At 43.1% G+C, this 23,268-nt stretch overlaps 1 long non-coding RNA gene across 1 annotated transcript; it reads right to left on the bottom strand.

The window, feature by feature from the left end:
• Nucleotides 1–1,052: 1,052 nt before the first annotated feature.
• LOC131196500 (uncharacterized) lies at nucleotides 1,053–18,337 on the bottom strand. Its single transcript, XR_009154762.1, has 4 exons — nucleotides 18,133–18,337; nucleotides 17,763–17,947; nucleotides 12,680–12,770; nucleotides 1,053–1,094 (listed from the first exon to the last, which is right to left on the bottom strand). It is a non-coding gene; the product is annotated as an uncharacterized LOC131196500 (long non-coding RNA).
• Nucleotides 18,338–23,268: the final 4,931 nt, after the last annotated feature.

The following is a 23,268-nucleotide window of genomic DNA, read 5'->3' as shown; positions in this document are numbered from 1 at the left end:
CATTATCACTTGCTGTTTCATCACTCTAGTCTAGTCTACAAATACAACAGAATGAGGTGGGAAAAAACAGAAGGATGGAGTACAATTATAGAATTGGGAGGAGTCATTTGGCCATCAATTCCAACCCATGCTCTTATAAGAATGCAAAGTATAGCCTTCCACTATTAAAGTTTTTTTTTTAACATTCATTTGGAATCTGTCTTTCTCTGCAACCTCTGATTATCCCTGAGCAACTGAAATGCTTGAAATGTCTCTGCTTATAAATCTTTAGATTAGAGAGGATCCTTGGTGCTCTCTCAGCCTGGTGGTTTTTTTACAAATGTTTCATCACCAAAACTAGGTAACATCAGACTTTAGACCCAGAGTTATCACTAGAAAGCACTGATACTTCCCAATATAGCAGATCAAAAGATCTGGATTCTGGAGAATATCAGGAAAGAATGTTTGAAGTGGAATATATCTTTAAATATAAGACATCTCTCTACAAGAGACATGATCAGGTTATTGTCAGCCCCCCAAATCTAGAGCTGATACACTGGTGAGTTATAGTGACCTGGTGGTACAGTGCTGTCTGGTCAAGTGGCCTCCAACCGTTTGAGCACCAGGGACTGGTTTTGTGGAGAGAGATTTTTCTGCAAACTGGGGGGTTGGGGATGGGGTGGGGTTGCGTGCTGCCTGCATCCCACGGATGGGGTTTCCCTTGTTTTCACGGCCCACTTGCTGGCATGTTGTGGCCAAGTGCTGGTCCACAGACCAGGGGTTGGGGACTCTAGTCAACAGATCAAATAGTAAAAACCTGCAGTGGATTTCTTGGATGGCTCCCTCCCACATAAACCCATGTCTTTCAGAAGCCTGATAAGAGTTAAGAAATACATTACCTGACAGTCTTATCTTCTATTTCTTCTGCTAGATGTTAGCATGACACACTTGAAGAACTCATAGATTGACCATTCATCCTAGTCAGTGGTGAAATGCAATTTTTTTTGCTACCGGTTCTGTGGGTATGGCTTGGTGTGCGTGGTATGGCTTAGTGGGTGTGGCAGGGGAAGGATACTCCAAAATCTCCATTCCCACCCCACTCCAGGGAAAGGATACTGCAAAAAAAAAAAAAAAAAAAAAAAATAATAATAATAATAATAATAATAATAATAATAATAATAATAATAATAATAATATTTTAATTTGTATACCGCCCTTCTCCCGAAGGACTCAGGGCGGTGAACAGGCAGATAAAATATAAATACACACAATAATTTAAAACAACCCTTAAAAAACTAATTTAAATGCCCAAAATGTTAAAAAACATACTCCCCTGTAAAATAACACAATTTTAAAAACCCATCAAATAAAAATAAAAATCAGGCTAGTCCAGCCATATGAAATAAATAAGTTTTAAGTTCATGTGAAAGGTCCTAAGGTCAGGTAATTGTCAAGTCCGAGGGAAGTTCGTTCCACAGGGTCGAGCTCCCACAGAGAAGGCCCTCCCCCGGGGGCCCGCCAGGCGACACTGTTTGGCTGACGGCACCCTGAGGAGTCCCTCTCTGTGGGAGCGTACCGGACGATGGGAGATAGAAGCCGGCAGTAGGTGGTCCCGTAGATAGCCCGGTCCTAAGCCATGGAGCGCTTTAAAGGTGGTAACCAATACCTTGAAGCGCACCCGGAAAGCAACAGGTAGCCAGTGCAGTCTGCGCAGGATAGGTGTTATGTGGGAGCTCCGAGACGCTCCCTCAATAACCCGCGCAGCGTTCAGAACTAGCAGAAGTCTCCGGGTGCTCCTCAAGAGGAGCCCCATGTAGAGAGCATTGCAGTAGTCCAGGCGAGAGGTAACAAGGGCATGAGTGACTGTGCATAAGGCATCCCGGTCCAGGAAGGGGACTGGCGGATCAGGCGAACCTGATAAAATGCTCTCCTGGAGACGGTCGCCAAATGGTCTTCAAAGGACAACCGGCCATCCAGGAGCACGCCCAAGTTGCGTACCTTCTCCATCGGGGCCAATGATTCACCCCCGACAGACAGCCGCATCTGCAGCTGACTGTACCGAGGTGCCGGCATCCACAGCCACTCCGTCTTGGAGGGATTAAGTTTGAGCCTGTTCCTCCCCATCCAGACCCGTACGGCTTCCAGACACCGGGACAACACTTCAACAGCTTCACTGGGGTGGCCCGGGGTGGAAAAGTACAGTTGGGTGTCATCAGCGTACAGTTGGTATCTCACCCCAAAGCCACTGATGATCTCACCCAGCGGCTTCATATAGATCTGCGTGAAGGGTATTGCAAAATCTCCATTCCCACACCACTCTGGGACCAGTCAGAGGTGGTATTTGCCAGTTTTCCGAACTACTCAAAATTTCCACTACGGTTCTCCAGAACCTGTCAGAACCTGCTGGATTTCACCCCTGATCCTAGTCCTCCACAAAATTTAAGTAGGTGATAGGAAGGAAGGGCTGGATATATAAGGTTTGTTTCTGATGTCTTACCCCTGACAGACCCAAGCAATATTTTAGAAGTCTCTTTTGCCCTGATCCAATCTTAGTATCATTCACATATATGGAAAATATGAAGTGGCCTGATAAGTATGCAATAAGAGTATTGAGGATGGGGGATGGGATGGAAGGCAGGGAATTTCACTGGTGTTGGGCGACAGGAAATATGGAGGGAACTAAGAGGAACACAACCTCTGTATTAGTACTAGTCTTACATTCCACCCAGGGGTGGGTTCCAATTATTTTTACTACCGATTCTGTGGGTGTGGCTTATTTGCTGGGTGTGGCTTGGTGGTCATGTGACTGAGTGGGCATGGCCAACTTGAAGTCCCTCAGGGCAAGGTGGGGTGGCACCTCGCTGTGAATGACATCAAGTTGGCCACACCCACTCAGTCACATAACCAATGCTGCAGAGACAGGGTGATTTCTCCCGGGGGACAGCCAGAGCTTCACCGCCTCCTCTTTTCCTCAGAGGAGCTGCCTCCAAGTCCTTGCGAAGGGACACACATACACACAACACAACAGACTCACACACAATGTAAAAGCAGCTGCACTTCACCCAAAATGGCCCCTGCAACAGCAGGAACCTCACACAGCCACAAAAAGTTCAAAAACCAACTTTCACACTTTACACACACACAACACAACACAACTGACTCACTCACACACATACACACACACACACAAAATGCCACATACAGCTTTGTGAGATTCTGTGTGTTTGTGTAGTTAACACTACAGAAACAACCAAATCTCAGAAAGCTGCACAAATATGGAGAGGGGGCGTGGCCAGCGTGGCTGCGGGATGGAGCTTCTTGGGGCTCCTTGAGGATCCTGAGGTTCGCCGATATTCCTGCCATTTTGGGGATCCCTTTTTGGGATTATAGCTGTCCTGTAGAGACAGCGAAGAAAGGAGGCACAGATCGGTGCAAACAGGGAAGTGGCAAATTCCCTGGAGTGCCAACATCAGCCTCTGACGGCATGGAAAGACAGCCATTGAGCTGTCACTAGCAGGGGCGACCACACCCAAAGACTGGAGCAGGAGAGATGACCGAACAGAGGATTGGATTTCAGGCAGGCAGATTCAGTTACTAGCTGATGCAACTGATTGCACAAGCCGTAGGAAAGCGAGCCTGAAAGGAGCAGTAATCAGATAAGTGAGGAGAGGGGATTGGGTGGGCCAGAGGAAAAAAAGATTTTATAAGGCTCCTCTGATGATCCCAGCTGAAGTTGCCTAATCGCAGCCCAGAAGCTCTTAACTTAAAACCTTTTGTTTTAACAACCTCTTCGGCCGAAGAGGTTGTTAAAAAAAAAAACTTTTAAAGGGTTCTGATGATCCCTGCTCAGCTGCGCGATCATCAGAGGATTTTTTTTTACTTTTAAAAGTCTTTTTTTGGCTGAAGAAAAGATGCTTTTAAAAGTAAAAAAACCCCAAACCTCTGATGATCGGGGAACCGGTTTGGGGGCGTAGCCAGCTAGCCATTACTACCGATTCTCCGAACGCCGGCAGATTTTTACTACCGGCTCTCCAGAACCGGAGCAAACCGGGAGCAACCCACCACTGATTCCACCTCCTTGCACTCACCTTATTTACCTAGACAGCAGATCTCTGGTAGCCCAGGTCTTGGAGCCTGCTGCTTTTAAACGCCAAATCAGTGTGTAATAAGGCTTGCCTTGTTGCTGATTTGATTCTTGCAGAGAAGGTTGTTTTGGCTTGTATCACCAAAACCTGGCTGGGCCCCGAGGGAGGCAGTGCTTTCTCAGAAAGGTGCCCAGATGGTATTGAGCATGGCAAGTTAGTCTGGTGTCAAGTGTGCCATTTGGAATTAGTATTTATCAGGGGTGAAATCCAGCAGGTTCTGGAGAACTGTAGCGGAAATTTTGAATAGTTCGGAGAACCGGCAAATACCACCTCTGACTGGCCCCAGAGTGGGGTGGGAATGGAGATTTTGCAGTATCCTTCCCCTGCCACGCCCACCAAGCCACATCCAAAGAACCGGTAGGGAAAATTTTTTAGATTTCATCCAGGGGCATAGCTCCACAAGTCCCCAGTTGTGAGATCTTTTCCTTAGGTGGGGCTTGAGGGATCAGGTGGGATTGCTGCTGCTATACCAATCTCCCTGCTGTGCAGCAGCTTCCATACCTGGGCTCTTGGACCTTACCATAGGGCTGGCAGTGGAGTTCCCCAAACTTATATTGTAATTCTGAGAGACTTCAAACTGCTATCCCTGGAAATGGGGTCTGGTTGTTGTCATAACGGGGGGGGGGGTGTAGTTATTGATTTCTATATTAGGGTTTTATTTTTGTAAATTGCCTCACTGAGAGTGAGTTGGGAGATCATATAAATTTTCCTGACCAATAAATAAATAAATGCTAACTTCCGTCTGAGGGTGCACAATGGCTCAGTGGTTAAAGAGCTTGTCAGCTGGAAAGCTGATAGTCTGGGTTCGAGACCCCAGCTCTGTGCGATGGGGTGAGCTCCTGTTACTTGCCTCAGCTCCTGCCCACCTAGCAGTTCAAAAGCATGCAAGTGCAAGAAGATAAATAGGTACCACTTTGGTGGGAAAGATAACAGCATTCCATGCACCTTTGTGCATAGTTATGCTGGCCACAGAATAGACAGAATTGTCTTCGGAAAATGTTGGCTCCCTTGGCTAAGAAATGGAGATGAGCACCGCCCTCGAGTTTGACATGATGGGACAAGGAAAACCATTGCCTTTACCTTTAACTCCCATCTAGGGCCACAAATTCAGCCATTGTTTTTCCACTTTTGACTATTAGATTTGAATGTGTGCATGCATGTTTGTGTGTCTGCATGCTTTTAAATCAGTGTTGATTTCTGGGGACTACCTGGACTAATCCCCGGTAGTTTTCTTGGCCAGATCTTTGGAAGTGATTTGCCATTGCCTCCTTCCTAGGGCTGAGAGAGAGAGAGATGGACTGGTTCAAGGCCACCCAGCTGACTTTGGATTTATGGCAAGACTAAAACTCACAGTCTCCTGGTTTCTAACGTCTCTGAGAAAAAAGATGCAGAACAGATCCTACAATACTTCTCCAAACTAGAAACCACCAGATTTTGCAAGGCTCATCACTGATTCATTAGATCTCATCCTGACTTCAGTCTTTCACTTTATACTCTGGTTGACCTTACTACACTTAGGAAGACCTGATTTGCTCCAGAGGTCACATCCAGGCAGTCCAATGATAGCTGATTAAGAACTGTGATTGATGTAAATGTACATTTGGGTTTACCTGCAGGAGCCTGCTACTACATGCTATCTCCCATGATAGATTCAGGGCATATCTCTTTCCTACTCTGCCAAGTTTAATTTCTCTAATCTTCCTTTCACATTCTTTATATTAACCTTGAACATCTGCTTCCTAAATTGTCTTTGCACGACGGTTAATCCAGCCTCTGGTGGTGGAGTTTCCAAGTGTTCCTTTGTTACAGTGGGGTGGATCGGTAATTTTATTCCCACGTCAAGAACATCCTTGAAAGCCACTCCTATTGACTGAAAAAAGACAGATACTCTAGTGCAGATTTCTCGGTGACATTGCAAAGAACAGGGAGAGACAGGGGCTGGAAATCACCACCTGTTGAGCCCCGGCCCGGGCCTCGCCATACCTGGGGGAGAATGCAGCGGGAGCAATGAGAGGCGGTGGCTTGGTGGTGGCAGCCCCACATCTGATGATGCCAAATGGCCGCAGCGTTCCCTGCAGACCCTGTGCCACCCAGCTGATCGATTCCAGCCAAATCTGTGCTGCCCAGCTGATCGATCCCAGCCCAATGATACCAAATGGCCACAGCATTTCCAGCCAAATATATAATGAACAAGAAGGAAAACTACTCAGTAGTTTTTGTATACCATAGGCAAGCCATGGTGACATAGTGGTTGGAGTACAGTACTACAGGCTACTTCTGCTGACTGCCAGCTGACTGCAATTTGACACTTCAAATCTTACCAGGCTCAAGGTTGACTCAGCCTTCCATCCTTCCCAGGTGGGTAAAATGAGGACCCAGATTGTTAGGGGCAATAGGCTGACTCTGTAAACCACTTAGAGAGGGTTGTGAAGCACTGTGAAGTCATTGGCCCCGATGGAGAGGGTGCGCAACCTGGGCGTCCTCCTGGATGAACGGCTGTCTTTTGAAGACCATTTGACGGCCGTCTCCAGGAGAGCTTTCCACCAGGTTCGCCTGGTGCGCCAGCTGCGCCCCTTTCTAGACCGGGATGCCTTATGCACGGTCACTCACGCCCTCGTGACGTCTCGTCTGGATTACTGCAATGCTCTCTACATGGGGCTCCCCTTGAGGGGCATCCGGAGGCTCCAGTTAGTCCAGAATGCGGCTGCGCGGGTGATAGAGGGAGCCCCTCGTGGCTCCCGTGTGACACCTATCCTGCGCAGACTGCACTGGCTACCTGTGGCCTTCTGGGTGCGCTTCAAGGTGTTGGTGACAATTTTTAAAGCGCTCCATGGCATAGGGCCGGGCTATTTACGGGACCGCCTACTGCTACCTAATACCTCTCACCGACCCGTGCGCTCTCACAGAGAGGGACTCCTCAGGGTGCCGTCAGCTAGGCAGTGTCGTCTGGCGACACCCAGGGGAAGGGCCTTCTCTGTGGGGGCTCCCACCCTCTGGAACGAACTCCCTCCAGGACTTCGTCAACTTCCGGACCTCCGAACCTTTCGTCACGAGCTTAAAACACACTTATTCATCTGCGCGGGACTGGATTAGATTTTAAATTTACTGGTTTTAAATGGGTTTTTATTATTTATATTGTTTTTTAATAATTCGGCTATAGAATAAGTTTTTTAATTGTCATTTTAGATTGTATTTATATGTATTTTTAATTGCCTGTGAACCGCCCTGAGTCCCTAGGGAGATAGGGCGGTATATAAATATGAAAAATAAATAAATAAATAAATAAATAAATATAAATATAAATGCTAAATGAAGTGAACATTTTTTTTACAGAATACAGATAGTCCTCAATTTACAACTGTTCGTTTAGTGACTGTTTGGAGTTACAATACCATTGAAAAAAAGGGACATAACCATTTCCTACACTTACGACTGTTGCAACATGTTGATTGCAACATGTCACATGCTTCAGCATCCCCATGGTTATATGATAACATGGTTACAAGAACAAAATTTGGACACTTGGCAACTTTATGACACACATTATTTTGGCAACTTTTATGACACACATTATTTTGCAGGGTTAGGTGATCATCTTTTATGACAAGTAAAGTCAATGGGGAAGCTAGATTCATTTAACAACTGTGTAACAACTACAGTGATTCACTTAACAACTGTGGCAAGAAATTTAGGACTGAGTTGTGATTGTAAATCAAGGACTACCAGTTTTTTTCTCTCTCTCTCTCCCTCCCGCCTAATCCCTCCCTCCCTCTCCCTCTTCCCCTCCCTTCAGTCAATGGTTGCAGGTATGTGATTATGCCACAGTGATGTCACTAAAGCAAGGGAAACTTTTCTGGGAATTAAGAAGAGAAGTTAATGAATGGTTTTGAAACTGATTCAGAACCCACATGTGGAAGTGCCCTCAAAGGGGCCTCAAAGGGGCCTCTGTGGCTCAGACTGCTAAGACAGTCTGTTATTAACACAGCTGCTTGCAATTACTGCAGGTTCTAGTCCCACCAGGCCCAAGGTTGACTCAGCCTTCCATCCTTTATAAGGTAGGTAAAATGAGGACCCAGATTGTTGGGGGCAATAAGTTGACTTTGTATATACATATACAAATAGGATGAAGACTATTGCTAACATAGTGTAAGCTGCCCTGAATCTTCGGAGAAGGGCGGGATATAAATGCAAATAATAAAAAAAAGTGCCCTGTGTCTCCAATGCTGTATTTGAATCGGGTTGAGTCAAAGCTGGAGAAAGGCAATTTTGTCAAGGTCTCACAGCTAGGCCTTGGATGTTTGGGACTGACTTTATTAAGACTGACTCTTGAAATAGTCCCAGATTGTAGCTTAAAGAGTAAAGAAATAGTTTTATTACATTTTAAATTCTAATTCTGGAAGATTCTGAATTTTGCAAGAACTTTCTAGACATACCATTAATAATTTGGTCTCAATTATCCTTGCTCACTTGAAAGGATTTTGAAATCTTCTAGGCTGTAATGTCTAGACAAAACATTTGGAGAGGCTTGCCTTTGACTTGCCCAGGAGGTGAAGAGATATGTGAAGAGAAAGCTCTGATGACTAGTCCCTCATCAAATTTATTTATTTATTTATTAATCATACTTTTATACCGCACCATCTCCCGTAGGACTCAGGGCAGTTCACAGGCATATTAAAAAACAATATAATAAATAAGCATTAAAAACCCAATTAAAACTAAATATTATCATAGCCAAATCACTAAAAACGGTAAAAACCCATTAAAAAACCCTTAAAATTTAGTTAAAACATTTTATTCTTAGGCTAGTCCAGCGCGTTGAAATAATAAAGTCTTCAGTTCACGTCTGAAGGTCTGGAGGTCGGGGAGTTTCGTAATCCCGGAGGAAGCTCGTTCCACAGGGCTGGTGCCGCCACAAAGAAGGCCCTCCCCCTGGGGGTCGCCAACCTACATTGTTTGGTCAACGGCACCCTGAGGAGGCCCACTCTGTGGGAGCGCACGGGTCATCGGGAGGCAATCGGTGGCAGAAGGCAGTCTCGAAGGTATTCCGGTCCTAAGCCATGGAGCGCTTTAAAGATGGTAACCAAAACCTTGAATTGCACCCAGAAGGCTACCGGTAGCCAATGTAGACCGCGCAGGATGGGTGTTATATGGGAGCAACGCGGTGCTCCCTCTATCACCCGCGTGGCCGCATTCTGGACTAACTGGAGCCTTCGGGTGCTCTTCAAGGGGAGCCCCATGTAGAGAGCATTGCAATAGTCCAGGCGGGAAGTGACGAGGGCTTGAGTGACCGTGCGTAAGGCGTCCCGGTCAAGGAAGGGGCGCAACTATTAAACTAGCATGGGCCCACTCTCTGCTTGCTGCCTGGGAATAGAAAAATCCAATAGAAACTGCCTTGAACTTTCTGAGAAGAACAGGGTATGTCGTTGCTGAATGCATTTTCTGAGAATCTGAACAAAGAACTGGAAAACCTTTTGGACTCTAAACCAGGGATCTCCAACCTTGGTCCCTTTAAGACTTGTGGACTTCAACTCCCAGCTTTGCTGGCTGAGGAACTCTGGGAGTTGAAGTCCACAAGTCTTAAAGTGACCAAGGTTGGAGACCCCTGCGCTAAACTATCATAAAATTGTCTGTGATGACCAGTAGTGGTATTCAGCCGGTTCAGACCAGTTCGAGCGAACTGATAGCAGAGATCGCAGGTAGGACCGCCCACCTGCCCCAGCACTATGCTGTCCTATTTAGCCATGTTTTCAAGGCCATACACATGTGCAGAAGGCACGCGTGTGAGCAAAGCGCATAGGCTGAAGGCCGGGCGCATGCGTGGAAGATGCACATGTGTGAAACAAGCGTGCGTGCACGGGGCAAACCTGTGCTAAAAATATGTGAAAGCCACCTCTGGTGATGACCTAAGCACAGAGAAGAAATAGAAAAAGCCGGAAATTTTGCAAGGCAGCTCAGACTCCTGATATTTTGTTACTCATCCCTGGAATCCATCAGGAGAGCTCAAGCAAGAACACCAAAGTCTCAGGATATTTCAACACATGCAACAGTTAATCTGACATCCAAGAACCCTATGCAGGTGACCCCTTACCTGGACTAAGAAGGGTTTCATTTTTTTTCCTAATCTGTTTAAAAAATAATAAGTTATCTCTAGAACTCGTTGAGTCATAACGGATGTACATTGGGCTTATTTAATGAAAGCTGCACTATGGTTTTCCACTGAGTGCAGAGGTAGTTGCTGTATGTTCAATGGTTGAAAAAACAAAAATAAAGTAGCATAAGGATAGCCCAAGCGCATATACACTAGGGGGAAATATATTTTGAAATAAATGCTAAAACAATTCTTCGTCAGATTATGACTCCAGCTTTATATCGATGATGTTTGTCTATCAATTTAGCTGTGTTGTTAATTCTTTTGTAATTAATGAAGCTTGAGTCCATTCCAAGAAACAATTCGAGTAACATCTCAGAGAAGCCACTCCCTAATTCACACAAAGATGATTGAGGGAAGTGGAACACACTCAGACTTGCGGGATTCTTTTCCTATACCGTGTTTCCCCGAAAATAAGACCCTGTCGTATATTTTTTTGAACCCTCTTGCCATCTTACCTGATTTCCAACTCTGCCTTTAAATATTTTCGGGGAGGGCTTATTTTCGGGGGGAGGCTTATTTTAGCACATGCGCTCAAAAGCCCTATTGGGCTTATTATCAGGGGATGTCTTATTTTCGGGGAAGCAGGGTAGTTGTTCCAATCCAAATACAGGTAGTCCTTCTCTTACAACCATTTGTTTAGTGACCATTCAAAGTTACAACCAGCAGTGACATCTGACCGATTTTCACAATTACAACTGCAATAACATCAGCATCCCCACAGTCATTTGGACCAGTGGTGGGATTCAAATAATTTAACAATCGGTTCACCCAACGTCAGGTTGGCTGTCATAGGAGGCATGGTCCATCCCCATCCTCCAGCTCTGCCGCATATGTGGAACAATCCTCCCGCGATGGCCAACCTCACCCTGGGTGAACTGGTTGTTAAATCTCTCTCCCCCCCCCCATATTATTAAAGTGGATCCTGGGCACTGCGCTGCACTGCAATGGAGAAACAGAAAACGGACCGGCTGGCACAAGGGAAGGAAGAAAGCAGCCTTCTTCTTCTCCCGCGCCTGCCACTCTGTTGCCCATTTCTCCATTGTAGCGCAGTGCAGCACCCAGGATCCACTTTATAGCAGGTGTGGGTATGGGTGTGCGTGTGATTTAACAACCGGTTCGCCTGAACTGGTGCAAACCGGCTGAATCCCACCATTGTTTTGGACATTTGGCAACTGGCATGGTGGTAGTTAGCCAGTCCTTTTGGTCAACTCTGCATGGCTAGATTGGGAGATCAAATAACTTTCTGGAAGAAGACAATGGCAATTTACATTTGCATTGCCACCATGAAAATGTCATTATTTTCGTATCTATGTTGCCCACCAGGGGTCAGGCTTGACTTGAGAGTATCTTAACCTGTTACATCACCTGATATAACATTCTAAATTCCTCTATAAGCCTCTTCTAAATATATTTCTTTGTCAATTCCAGAATTCTTGTTTGTCTAGGATATGTCTTCCCTTTCAAACTTGACCTGTTAGCAAGCGTCCTTAAGTTTTCTTGCCATATAGTATTTCAGAAAGATTTCTAGACATTCCTTTCATATACTTAAGATCAGTAGCGACACATTCATTTCTTTGTTTTCAAATTCTGCCATCTGCTGTTGAATTGGTGAAAACACAGAGAATATCACATTTATCAACCAATTAAACCAGCCTTCCTCAGTATACTGTGGTCTTACTATTATCAAGTGAAAAAGAGATGCTTTTCAGTATGTTACAATTTTGCTCAAAGATGAAAATTCTAAAATTATAGAGGCATATTTTTATCTGTTGTTATAAAAACAAAGTCTTTGGTTACATAATCAATAGCATTTTCAAAAACATTTTGTGTAATATTTATCAACTGTTTTTACTGGTTAGACTGCTTTATCTAAGGCCAAAATTTAGATTATATTTTGGGCCCTTTGGATGTAAATAAATTTATTATAAAGTCAAGTAAAAAAAAAAACCACCTTCCAATTAGGGTTCTCCCTTTCCCCACTTTCTTTTATGTGCAGTATGAAAAGAGTAAGAAACAGTGGGAATCCCTCCATCATGAGGATGAGTCACATAAAGGGAAGAACATCTAGACTTCCAATAAAATTCTGCCCATGACGGAGATGAATACATAATAATCAGAGGTTGGTTTCAGCAGGTTCTCACCAGTTCTGGAGAACCGGTAGCGGAAATTTTGAGTAGTTCAGAGAACTGGTAGTAAAAATTCTGAGTGGCCCTGTCCCCATCTATTCTCTGCCTCCCAAGTCCCTGCTGATCTGATTTGCAGTAACCTTCCCCTGGAGTGGGGTGGGAATGGAGATTTTACAGTATCCATACCCTGCTATGCCCACCAAGCCACGCCCACCAAGCCATGCCACACTCACCAAGCCACACCCAAAGAACCAGTAGTAAAAAAATTTGAAACCCACCACTGATAATGATGCTATCCTCAGCTAGCATGGCTAGGCATTGTCTTAGCCGAGAAGACCCATCAACCTGACTTCAATACCAGGGAAGATTCTGGAAAAGATAATCAAGCAACAAATCATCAAACACCTAATAGCAAACAAAGTAATAACCAAAAGCCAACATGGGTTTGTCAGAAACAGATCATGCGAGACTAATCTTATTGCATTCTTTGACAAGTGACAAAATTAGTGGACCAGAGAATTCTGTCGATATAATTTACTCGGACTTCATTAAAGCATTTGATAAAGTAGACCATAATCTTCTACTAGATAAAGTAGAAAAATGTGGGTTAGACAGCACCACCACCAGATGGATTCGGAACTGGCTGATCAACTGCATTCAACGTGTAGTCCTCAATGGAACTACATCCACATGGAGGAAAGTATGCAGTGGAGTACCCCAAGGCTCTGTTTTAGGCCCAGTACTCTTCAACATCTTCATCAATGACTTGGACAAGGGGATAGATGGGGAACTCATCAAATTTGCAAATGACACCAAGCTGGCAGGAATAGCCAACACTCCAGAAGATAACCTCAAGATACAGAAGGATCTTGACAGACTTGAACATTGGGTGCTATCTAACAAAATGAAATTCAACAGTGAAAAAAGTAAGGTTCTACATTTAGGCAAAAAAACCCAAAATGCACAGGTACTGTATATGTGATACCTTGCTCAATAGTAGTAACTGTGAGAGGGATCTTGGAGTCCTAGTGGACAACCATTTAGATATGAGCCAGCAGTGTGCAGCAGCTGCCAAAAAAGCCAACACAGTTCTGGGCTGCATAAACAGAGGGATAGAATCAAGATCACGTGAAGTGTTAATACCACTTTATAATGCCTTGGTAAGGTCACACTTGGAATATTGCATTCAGTTTTGGTCGCCACGATGTAAAAAAGATGTTGAGACTCTAGAAAGAGTGCAGAGAAGAGCAACAAAGATGATTAGGGGACTGGAGGCTAAAACATATGAAGAATAGTTGCAGGAACTGGGTATGCCTAGTTTAATGAAAAGAAGAACTAAGGGAGACATGATAGCAGTGTTCCAATATCTCAGGGGTTGCCACAAAGAAGAGGGAGTCAAACTATTCTCCAAAGCACCTGAGGGCAGAAGAAGCAGCAATGGATGGAAACTAATCAAGGAGAGAAGCAATTTAGAACTAAGGAGAAATTTCCTGACAGTTAGAACAATTAATCAGTGGAACGACTTGCTTGCGGAAATTGTAAATGCCCCAACACTGGAAATTTTTATGCAAATGTTGGATAACCATTTGTCTGAAATGGTGTAGGGTTTCCTGCTTGGGCAGGGGGTTGGACTAGAAGGCCTCCAAGGTCCCTTCCAATTCTGTTATTATTAAGACTTTTACAGTATCTAAAAAAATATTTTACCAGGACCAGATTTGGGAAACCTGAATCAAATGTTTTATTGCTACAATGCATTTGCAATCAGGAATAGCATCACTGCTTTCATGGGGATGAAAACACCATAGGATAATTGTGCTACCCTCAGAATTTCATTCTCAGATTTCATGTCAGAATCATCCTGTTAAAATATAATTGGATATACAGTCCTACCATATTCTTCAATAGAGTTAATTAAGAAGGGAAGGATGACAAATGGTTATAAAAAGTAGTCCACAACTTATTTTATGGAACCTCCAGCACCATCTCCAAAACCTTGTGCAGGCAAACCATTTAATGGGTCTTTTGTTTTAACTTACTTTGTCATGCTCCATTAACAGTGTTGCATTTTCCTGTTTCTTCATCCATCAGAGCAAAGTTTTTTTCAATCAAATCTCAAATCTAATCCTGGGATGAAACAGTTCCAGATAATCTTTTTCATCCCATAATGCCTAAACCTGATCTATCATTATTTTTTCAAGACTTTATCCCAAAAAAATGCATTTGCAGATGGTCCACAGTTGTAATTTGCCGGAGCCATCATTTTCCTTAAGACTAGACTATATATTTATCTCAGGGTGGGGAACTCTAATCCTTTAATACTTCTAGTTAGTGTGACTAACAAATAACTAACTAATAAGGGATAATGTGAGGTTGTATCTCAACATCTAGAGGGCCACAGTTTTCCCGTCCCTGGTCTAGAAAACATCGTAAGTCTGGTTTCAGCAAAAATTAAATGAAATCAGCCATCTCAGGTTAACAAAGAAATACCAAAGATTTACTGCCTCTAGCATTCAGGTGTGTTGGCAAATCAAAAGACAAAAGAAAACAAACTAACACCCTGTTTATCCTTGAGTGTAAATGCAAATAAAGTTCAGATATCTGATTTTGAAAAGATTATTTTTCCCAATTCAGGGAGATGTGCATGAATTGTCATTTTTTTCTAATGCACTAGACACTTCTATAGCCAGAAACTGTTGTTGTTGATTCTGGTTATAATTCAGTGCTAAGCTTCATATTCAGAAAACATGTTCTCCTGTACTACTTTAGAATACAGCAGTTTAGTCTACTGGATAAAATTAGAATGGGGAAAAAAATATTTTAAGTAGAACTTTTTTTCCCCCAGTGGGGAAATTATTACATAACCACTTGTTCTTCGCTTAAACTCACAGGCTTTCAAAGCAGCTTTTGGGTTAAAAAAATATTGAGATACATTTGCATGCCCTGGGGTCTATATCGTTTCAGCTTAGTCAGTTAAAATCTAACACAGGTAATAAGTTGTTATTGCATAGATAAATCTCTGTTGTAAATCTGTGAATGCATTTTTACTTACTTTCTCCATTCACTACACAATTCTATATACTCCTCTTATATATTGTATCGTGCTCTTAAGATTTTCTGAATAGCTTGCTTTCTTACACATTTTCTTCTCCAGTTAGAGGGAGGAGACCTGTTTTATAATTTTAAAATGAATTGTCTTTGCTGGTAATTACCCCTTCGGGCCATGTCAGCAATCCTGTGTTAGACTAGGAGGCACAGCACAGCCCTCGGGGTTTTGCTCCTTTTTTCCTGTGGGAATTGCTATTATGTTCCTGCTTATGAGTTATTAGGTGCAGGAAAGAGTGACCACATGCATTATTGATCAACGTTTGTTCAAACCAAACCCTCAGAGGAATGCTTGAACAAGCTGGATATGTTTAGCCTGCAGGTTAAGGAGACACACATACAGGGGTGGGCTTCAAAAACTTTAGCAAGGGGTTCCGTTCCAGGTTGCTGGGTGGACGTGGCCATGGTGGGGGGGGGGTGGCCTAGGCAGCCTCCTGCACCATGGTGGGTTGGGGGAAGCATTTTTGCCCTCCCGGGCTCCGGAGGCTTTCCTCAAGCCTCCAGGAAGGCAAAAATGGCCTCCCCAGGCTCCAGAGGCCCTCTGGAGGCCAGAAATGGGCCTGCTTCCAACCTTCCCGAACTTCCAGTAGGCTCATTTTTTGTCCTCGCTGAGCCTCGGTGCCCTGCACTTACCTGCATTCAAAACGGGCCATGTGGGGACTCCTTGGAGTGGCAGGCAGGACCAGCCAGGATTGGGATTTTGGGGTTCTCTGAACTGCATAAAATCTTAGCTAGAGGTTTTCCCGAACCCCCAGCAGCCCACCCCTCCACACAATAGAGGCAAAGACCTATCCTGTAGAAAAGAAACGCTCAATGTGAAGTTCCAAGTCCTCATGTTCCTTCCCAAAGCCTGGAAGCCTATCCAAAAGTTATTGTTGATTTAAAAAAAAAAGAATGACAGAAGGTTAAAAATAATTGAATACCTAAGGGGAAATCACTAGTTATATTAATTTAACTCTTTTGACCTGACCCAACTTTTTAGTGCTAACCTACTTAAATCCTTAGGTGACAATCAAGATAAAATGCCAAAGATTATGGCTTTCTACAGAAAGTTGTAAAATTCAACAGAGATGTTCCCTAGAATACACAGTTTATTTTTTTATTTCCATGAAAGCCAAGCTGCTCTCAGCGTTTCAGAACAACCCAACTCCAATCAAAAATTCCAAGGCAATCTTCATCTCAAATCCTCCATTTATTAGAGTAGCTATACTGGCACATCTAGGAAAACCCGAATCTGAGAGTTCTGGGTTTTCCCTCAGTAAATCAAAACCCTAAATCCAGCCCCTGCACCCATCAGTCCATCACATAGCCCAATCACCATCTGTCCCAACCTGAGCCATCACTGCAACCACTCCTCCTCCAGATGCAGGAACACCATGACCTTGACCCAGTGGTGAAATCCATTTTTTTTTACTACCGGTTCTGTAGTGGGCATGGATTGGTGGGTGTGGCAGGGGAAGGATACTGCAAAATCTACATTCCCACCCCACTCTAGGGCCAGCCAGAGGTGATATTTGCTGGTTCTCTGAACTACTCAAGATTTCCATGCCGGTTCTCCAAACTGTTCAAAATTTCCGCTACCGGTTCTCCAGAACCTGTCAGAACCTGCTGGATTTCACCCCTGCCTTGACCGAAGGGAAAAATGCTATTATGTCTAACTACGATCACTCTACTGAATCCCCCCCTCTCCTAATTTCCCAAGCACAAGAAGTTGGCAGCGTGGAAGCTTCCGGTGTTAATATGGCTTCCAAAGCTGACCTCTGCTGGCCTGCTCTCCATTGGACAATGCTAGTTTCTTTATCACTCTAATGACCTAAAGGGAAGAAGCATCAGAAAGAAGACAATCTGAGCAAGTTGAAATTGGAGTTGACAGACTTTATGAGGTGTCTGTTGTGAAGTTCAGACTAAATATCTAGCAGCTAATAATGAATGGGAAGCAACTTTAAAAGTAGTAGCTATGGAGCTTCATGAAATCCATCTTTCCTTAGCTATCAGTCACTCTTTCAGAGCCCTTGTTACAAAAGAGATGCATTTCACCTGCCAAATAATATTGCAAAGGCTAAAAAAGGTTTGAGGATCATCATCACTCAGGAGATGAAATATCATCTGTGTTCAAAATTTCATGTTCACCTGATAAAATCTGCTTCAGACTGATTGGCAGGACATTAAAAGAAAACTCCACGACTCCGGGCTCAACCTGTCCTGATGAAAAGACATTAAAGATAAGAGGTGATAAGCCAACACTAAGCTGATACTTACGTGGAGGTGAAAGAAGCCCTTTGGTTTGATGTTGCTCCAAATGAAATAATTCCGTCAAAGGTTCTTCTTTTCCTTCCTGAGTTTTCAACCCTAGTCTTTAGGGTTACCCTAAAGCAGGGAGGGCTCCAGACAGTCTCATGCTGGGATTGTTGTACCTTGGCAAGTTTACCTTGAATTGACACCATCTGTAATTTCCAGGCACACAGATGTTTAGGTTTAAGAGAAGGCCCTCTGAGAGCTGCTGACAGTTTTGAACAACCGAACTGCATATTTCTAGTGTAACTCCTGTAATTCTGATTCTCTCTACTCTCAATGCATAGATATAAAAAACAGATGGCTATGGGAGAAGGATAGTATTAGGGCAGCTTACCTTGACACAGTGGTGAAATGCAACTCCCAAATATCATGACCAATGGTGAAGATTGTATGGCGTTGTAGTTTAGTAACTTCTGTAGGCACATCCCCGCTATAGATCAAAGAAAGATGAACGCAAGTATCGTGGACTAAGAACAGTGGTGGGTTGCTACCGGTTTGCCCCAGTTCGGGTAAACTGGTCGGAGGCTCTGCCCGCCCACCCAGACATCATCAAAAACGCTCTGCGCAAGCACAGAACCTTCTGCAAATGCACAGGCACAGAACCTTCTGCGCATGCGCAGAAGCGCCGCACACTCACAAAGCGAGCACGTGTGCCCGCGCACTTCCAATAGCGAACCAGTAGCACCGGGATTTGAAATCCACTACTGACTAGGAAGATTATGATTTATTAAATTTTTGCACTGCCAGATTCCCCTTTCTTTAAATCCACCTCAGCCAAGGAAGCTCGCTAGATGACTTTTGGCCAGTCATCATCCCTCAGCCCAACTTACTGCACACAGTTATTACTGTAAGGAAATGTTTAAGAAGTGAATAAATGTTGCTCCTGGAGGAAAAATTGAGCATGATATCTGAAAAATCAATAAAAATTACGGAAAAAGAAACATTGGAAAGTACTGTAGCATCTTTGGGCATTATTTTTTTTAGAGATGACAAATGATCTTGGAAAGATTTTTTTTAATGCTTGTGGGAATGCATGGATATGGTTCTATGGTTAGAACAAGAATGCTGGCCTAACATGACACATTCTGGTTGATGCTCGCTGCACTTCAATGAATTCTCAAATGCTATCTATCTCACTCCTATCTATCTCACTCCTTCCTTTTGCCACATATTATGCATTACTTCTTTCCATTTTATTGACAGCTATTTTGCTATCTTTATCTCACAATGAAAGGCTCTAATAAATCAAACTTAGTCACAAGATGGTATTGAAAACCTGTTCTAAGTGATGACAAGGATTCTACTTTTGAAAAAGGCTGAATATTTTTCACCTCTGCTCTAAGTTGAAGAAGCACTTGCATGTAAATAGGATGCCCCACACTGGGTGCAGTTGCAGCTAGAGGCAGACTTGGAAGTACTCCACCATAGCTGTGGCTTAGGCCTGCATTCAAACATCTGCAAAACACTAGCAAAAATAGCTTTATATTGCATGCATACATATATTTTAAATGTTTTCCATTGCCCTTATCAACATCTCAGGAACAGAAAAATAAATTGTGCCTATTAACATTTGGTGGTACAGGTTTGCTTATAAAACACTTTGAAGATAATCTGACTCAAAAAGAAGTAGACAACAAGTGTAAGAATTGAAAGACAGGATATAATCCTTAGAATAAATCCGACTTGGTAATTATTTTACAGTTCAAAAGGTATAATACCTAGCACTCTGGAATGCATGTTCACAAAAGGAAAATTTATGCTTATTAATTTAGGAAAGCTTTCCCTTACTCGGTCTTTCTAGGCCTCTGGAAACAGATTTTTTTAGACGATCGTATGTTCAACAGTGGAAGTTCAAAGACTTTATAGCTGCAGAGGGAGGGATATAAATTGAAGAAAGTGGAAGATGGTAATAATACCGTTCATTCTGCTAGCACTGCAGATCAATTTATTTTCATGTACACAAAGTAATTACATCTGGTTTTTATTTTAGTAGCACAACCCGTAGCGTTGACTTTTGTTATTCTCCAGGTACACTTTTAACACAATATAATCCTAAACCGCAGTCAGGTATGCTTTCCTGTAATCATCCCCCTATGTATTTCTTTTGTCTCCATATTATTGTTCCATTGTTCACCCTTTCTCCCATCTATCTTTTTTTAATCTGTTAGCAGAGACAAGGTTCTGCTTTAATTTTATATAGTTGTTGCTTTCTGATGTTCTGATGGTTTGTGAACATATCTTACAGCATCACTTCCAAACAAACAAAAAAATTCCAATCCTTGTATAATAATATAAAATAAAAAGAGCCCCAGGCTTTTTTAAGTTGTATAGCTAGTGGTGATATTTCTTTGGTGAATTTTATTCCTGCTTCATTGTCAACTAATATTCCAAATATTGCATGAAAGGACCTCTCTTTAGAACAGAATTAGCAAACAACAAGCTGTAGTTCGTTAGCTCTAAGGAGGTGATCCCTTTCTGGATGCCATGAGGGCACAAAACCTGGGAATTATATTTTATTGATACTAGAGATGTGCAGCCCTTTTTCTAAAAAGGGTCAGATTTCAAATGTGTTGTGGGTTGCAAGATGCTGCATTGAAGCTATTGAAGTGTAAGGAATGAATTGGGTGAGGCAGAAACCTGTAGTTTGGAGGCTATCAGTATTAGGTCGCCACAGACTGTGTGCCTCTTGAAACCAGGGGCAAAAAAAACCCCAACCAGCCAAATATCTGTTGATTCAGAAAAGCAGGAACAAAAGGCTATGAATTAAAACTCTAAAGCAGGGGTGAAATGCTCCCGGATCGGACCAGATCGCGCGATCCGGTAGTGATGGCGGCTGCTGGTTCAGAGGACCAGTAGCGAAAATCCCTGGCCCCGCCCCCCTGCCTCTCCTGAGCCGCACCAGCTGCAGAGGTTTTTTTTTTTTTTACTTTTAAAAGCCGGTTTTGCTTCAGCCAAAACAGGCCTTTAAAAGTAAAAAAAAAAAGCCTCAGCAGAACCTTACTTGTACTCTTACTGTAGAAAACATTTTTTCTACAAGTAAGAGTAGAGATTCTAAGGCACTTACCTGATTACTGATGAACGCATGGCCACAGCCCAAAAGCAGTTTCAGTTTCAGCCAGACAGCATCAATTGCTCAGCTAATTTCTTTCCTCGGTGATCAACTGGCTGGCTTTGCTGGCTGAGGAACTCTGGGATTTGAAGTCCACAATAAAATAAAATAAAATAAAATAAAATAATAAAATAAAATATTTGTGCAGCTTTCTGAGATTTGGTGTGTTTCTGTAGTGTTTCACTCTAACTACACAAACACACAAAATCTCAGAAAGCTGTATGTGGCATATTGTGTGTGTGTGTGTGTGTGTTAGTTGTGTGTGTGTAAAGTGTGAAAGTTGGTTTTTGAGCTTTTTGTGGCTGTGTGAAGTGTGAAGTGCAGTTGCTTTTACATTGTGTGTGAGTCAGTTGTGTTGTGTTGTGTGTGTGTGTGTGTGTAAAGTGTGAAAGTTGGTTTTTGGTACCTCTTATTGTTTTTTTATACTTTGTTTATTATTTTTGTTATTTATTGTTATTGGCCACGCCCACCAAGCCATCTGACCACCAAGCCATGCCCACCAATTAAGCCACACCCACAGAACCAGTAGGGAAAATTTTTAGATTTCACCCCTGCTCTAAAGTATGTTTGCATGCACATGCTTGTTAGAGAGAGTGGGGAGGGAGGAAGAGAGAGAGACTGTCACATGTTGTGTGGAGAAATAGGAATTTCAGTTGTGCCAGTGCCTGCCATGTAGTGCAGGGGTCTCCACCTCCTGGGCCATGGCCCAGTTCCAGGCGTAGCCCATTCAGAACTGGGCCATGGAATCAGTGAGCAAGTGGGCGTGCAGCTTCATTTGCACGAGCAGCGGGTACCCACTACTCACGCAAATGGAGTTGCGCGTGTACACTCACCCACCATTCACAATGGAACCATCCCCTCTCCCCTCCCAACGGTCCACAAAGCCAGAAAAGATGGGGACTGCTGATGTAGTGAAACCCGGTGAAGACATAAATGCTGTTTAAAATTGCAGATTTTTAGATACCCGCAGCTGGAAATCCCAGCTGAGGATATCCTTCTAAAGCAGGGGTCTCCAACCTTGGCAACTTTAAGACTTTAAGACCAGAGGGGCCTCTGGTGGCTCAACAGACTAATGCAGTCTGTTATTAACAGCAGCTGCTTGCAATTATTGCAAGTTCAAGTCCCACCAGGCCCAAGGTTGATTCAGCTTTCCATCCTTTATAAGGTATGTAAAATGAGGACCCAGATTGTTGGGGGCAATAAGTTGACTTTATATATAATATACAAATGGATGAAGACTATTGCTTGACATAGTGTAAGCCACCCTGAGTCTTCGGAGAAGGGCGGGATATAAATGCAAATTAAAAAAAAAAAAGATTTGTGGACTTCAAGTCCCAGAGTTCCTCAGCCAGCAAAGATTGGAGACCCCTGTTCTAAAGTATACTATATAAATTTGTTGCTTAGTTGGTGCTCTTGCCCAGATTTTGTGCCAAATTTATATTATAGGGATTCTACAAAGCACAATGGGACTATGTAGCATAATCAAGAATTGGTTTATAAAAGGTAAGAGGATGATGTAGCGTAATAAAAAAAAGAAAATGTAAATGAAGAAAAGAGCTTTCTCCTGTATCCCAAAAGAAGATACAGAATTCCTTTAGAGTTATAACTTTGTTTCTAGAATGTGCATTAAGAAGACCAATGTGATGTTTTAAATCTGTTCTTACCCATCGTGTTGTCTTTTTCAGTGTTATACTATTTTTTTTTTAAGTTTAAAGGGTATTAAAATATTTTCACAATAAAGTAACTATAGTCACTCCCAGTCGGTATGACTTAGAAAGGCATTTTTATAAGCAACAGATGTGACAGAGGGTGGAGATCTAAAATTTATAATATCTTGGTGCCAGCAGACAGCTGATTTCATCTGACCTAGAAACCTAAGCTGGTGGGGCCCATTAAGTATCTAGATGGGAGAAAACCAGGAAATCCCAAGGCTATAGGTTAGTTAGACTAAGAAGTCAAAACAGACTTTCCGCAAGACTTCCCAGTGACAAATCTCTTCTGCTTTATTGCCAGGAACACAACATGGATGTTGAACTTGACTTGAAAGAGGCGTTACATTTGGCTTTTCTCAATACACTACTAATAGATGACTCTACAGATGAGCATCACCAAGTGGACAACCCTGAAATCAAACTGATTTCTTCTGCAAGCAACTATGAATAAGCTTTTTTTCCAATCAGTGTTGTGACCCAGGCCCAAGTAGGTAGTAATAAACTTAGTCTGTGGAAAAACAAACTTTATTCGAACAGCTGGGAATTACTTCATTCCCAGCGTTGTTCAACTCAAAGTAAAACAAATGCCTCCCAACACAAATTCCTCAGTTATCTAACAAACCTTAGTCCAATTAGGCAAACTGCCAAA

This window comes from Ahaetulla prasina, chromosome 1 (assembly GCF_028640845.1).
Source record: "Ahaetulla prasina isolate Xishuangbanna chromosome 1, ASM2864084v1, whole genome shotgun sequence".
Taxonomy (NCBI): Eukaryota; Metazoa; Chordata; class Lepidosauria; order Squamata; family Colubridae; genus Ahaetulla; species Ahaetulla prasina.
Note: the sequence above shows the minus strand (reverse complement) of the source record. Positions and strands in the feature narration are given on the sequence as shown.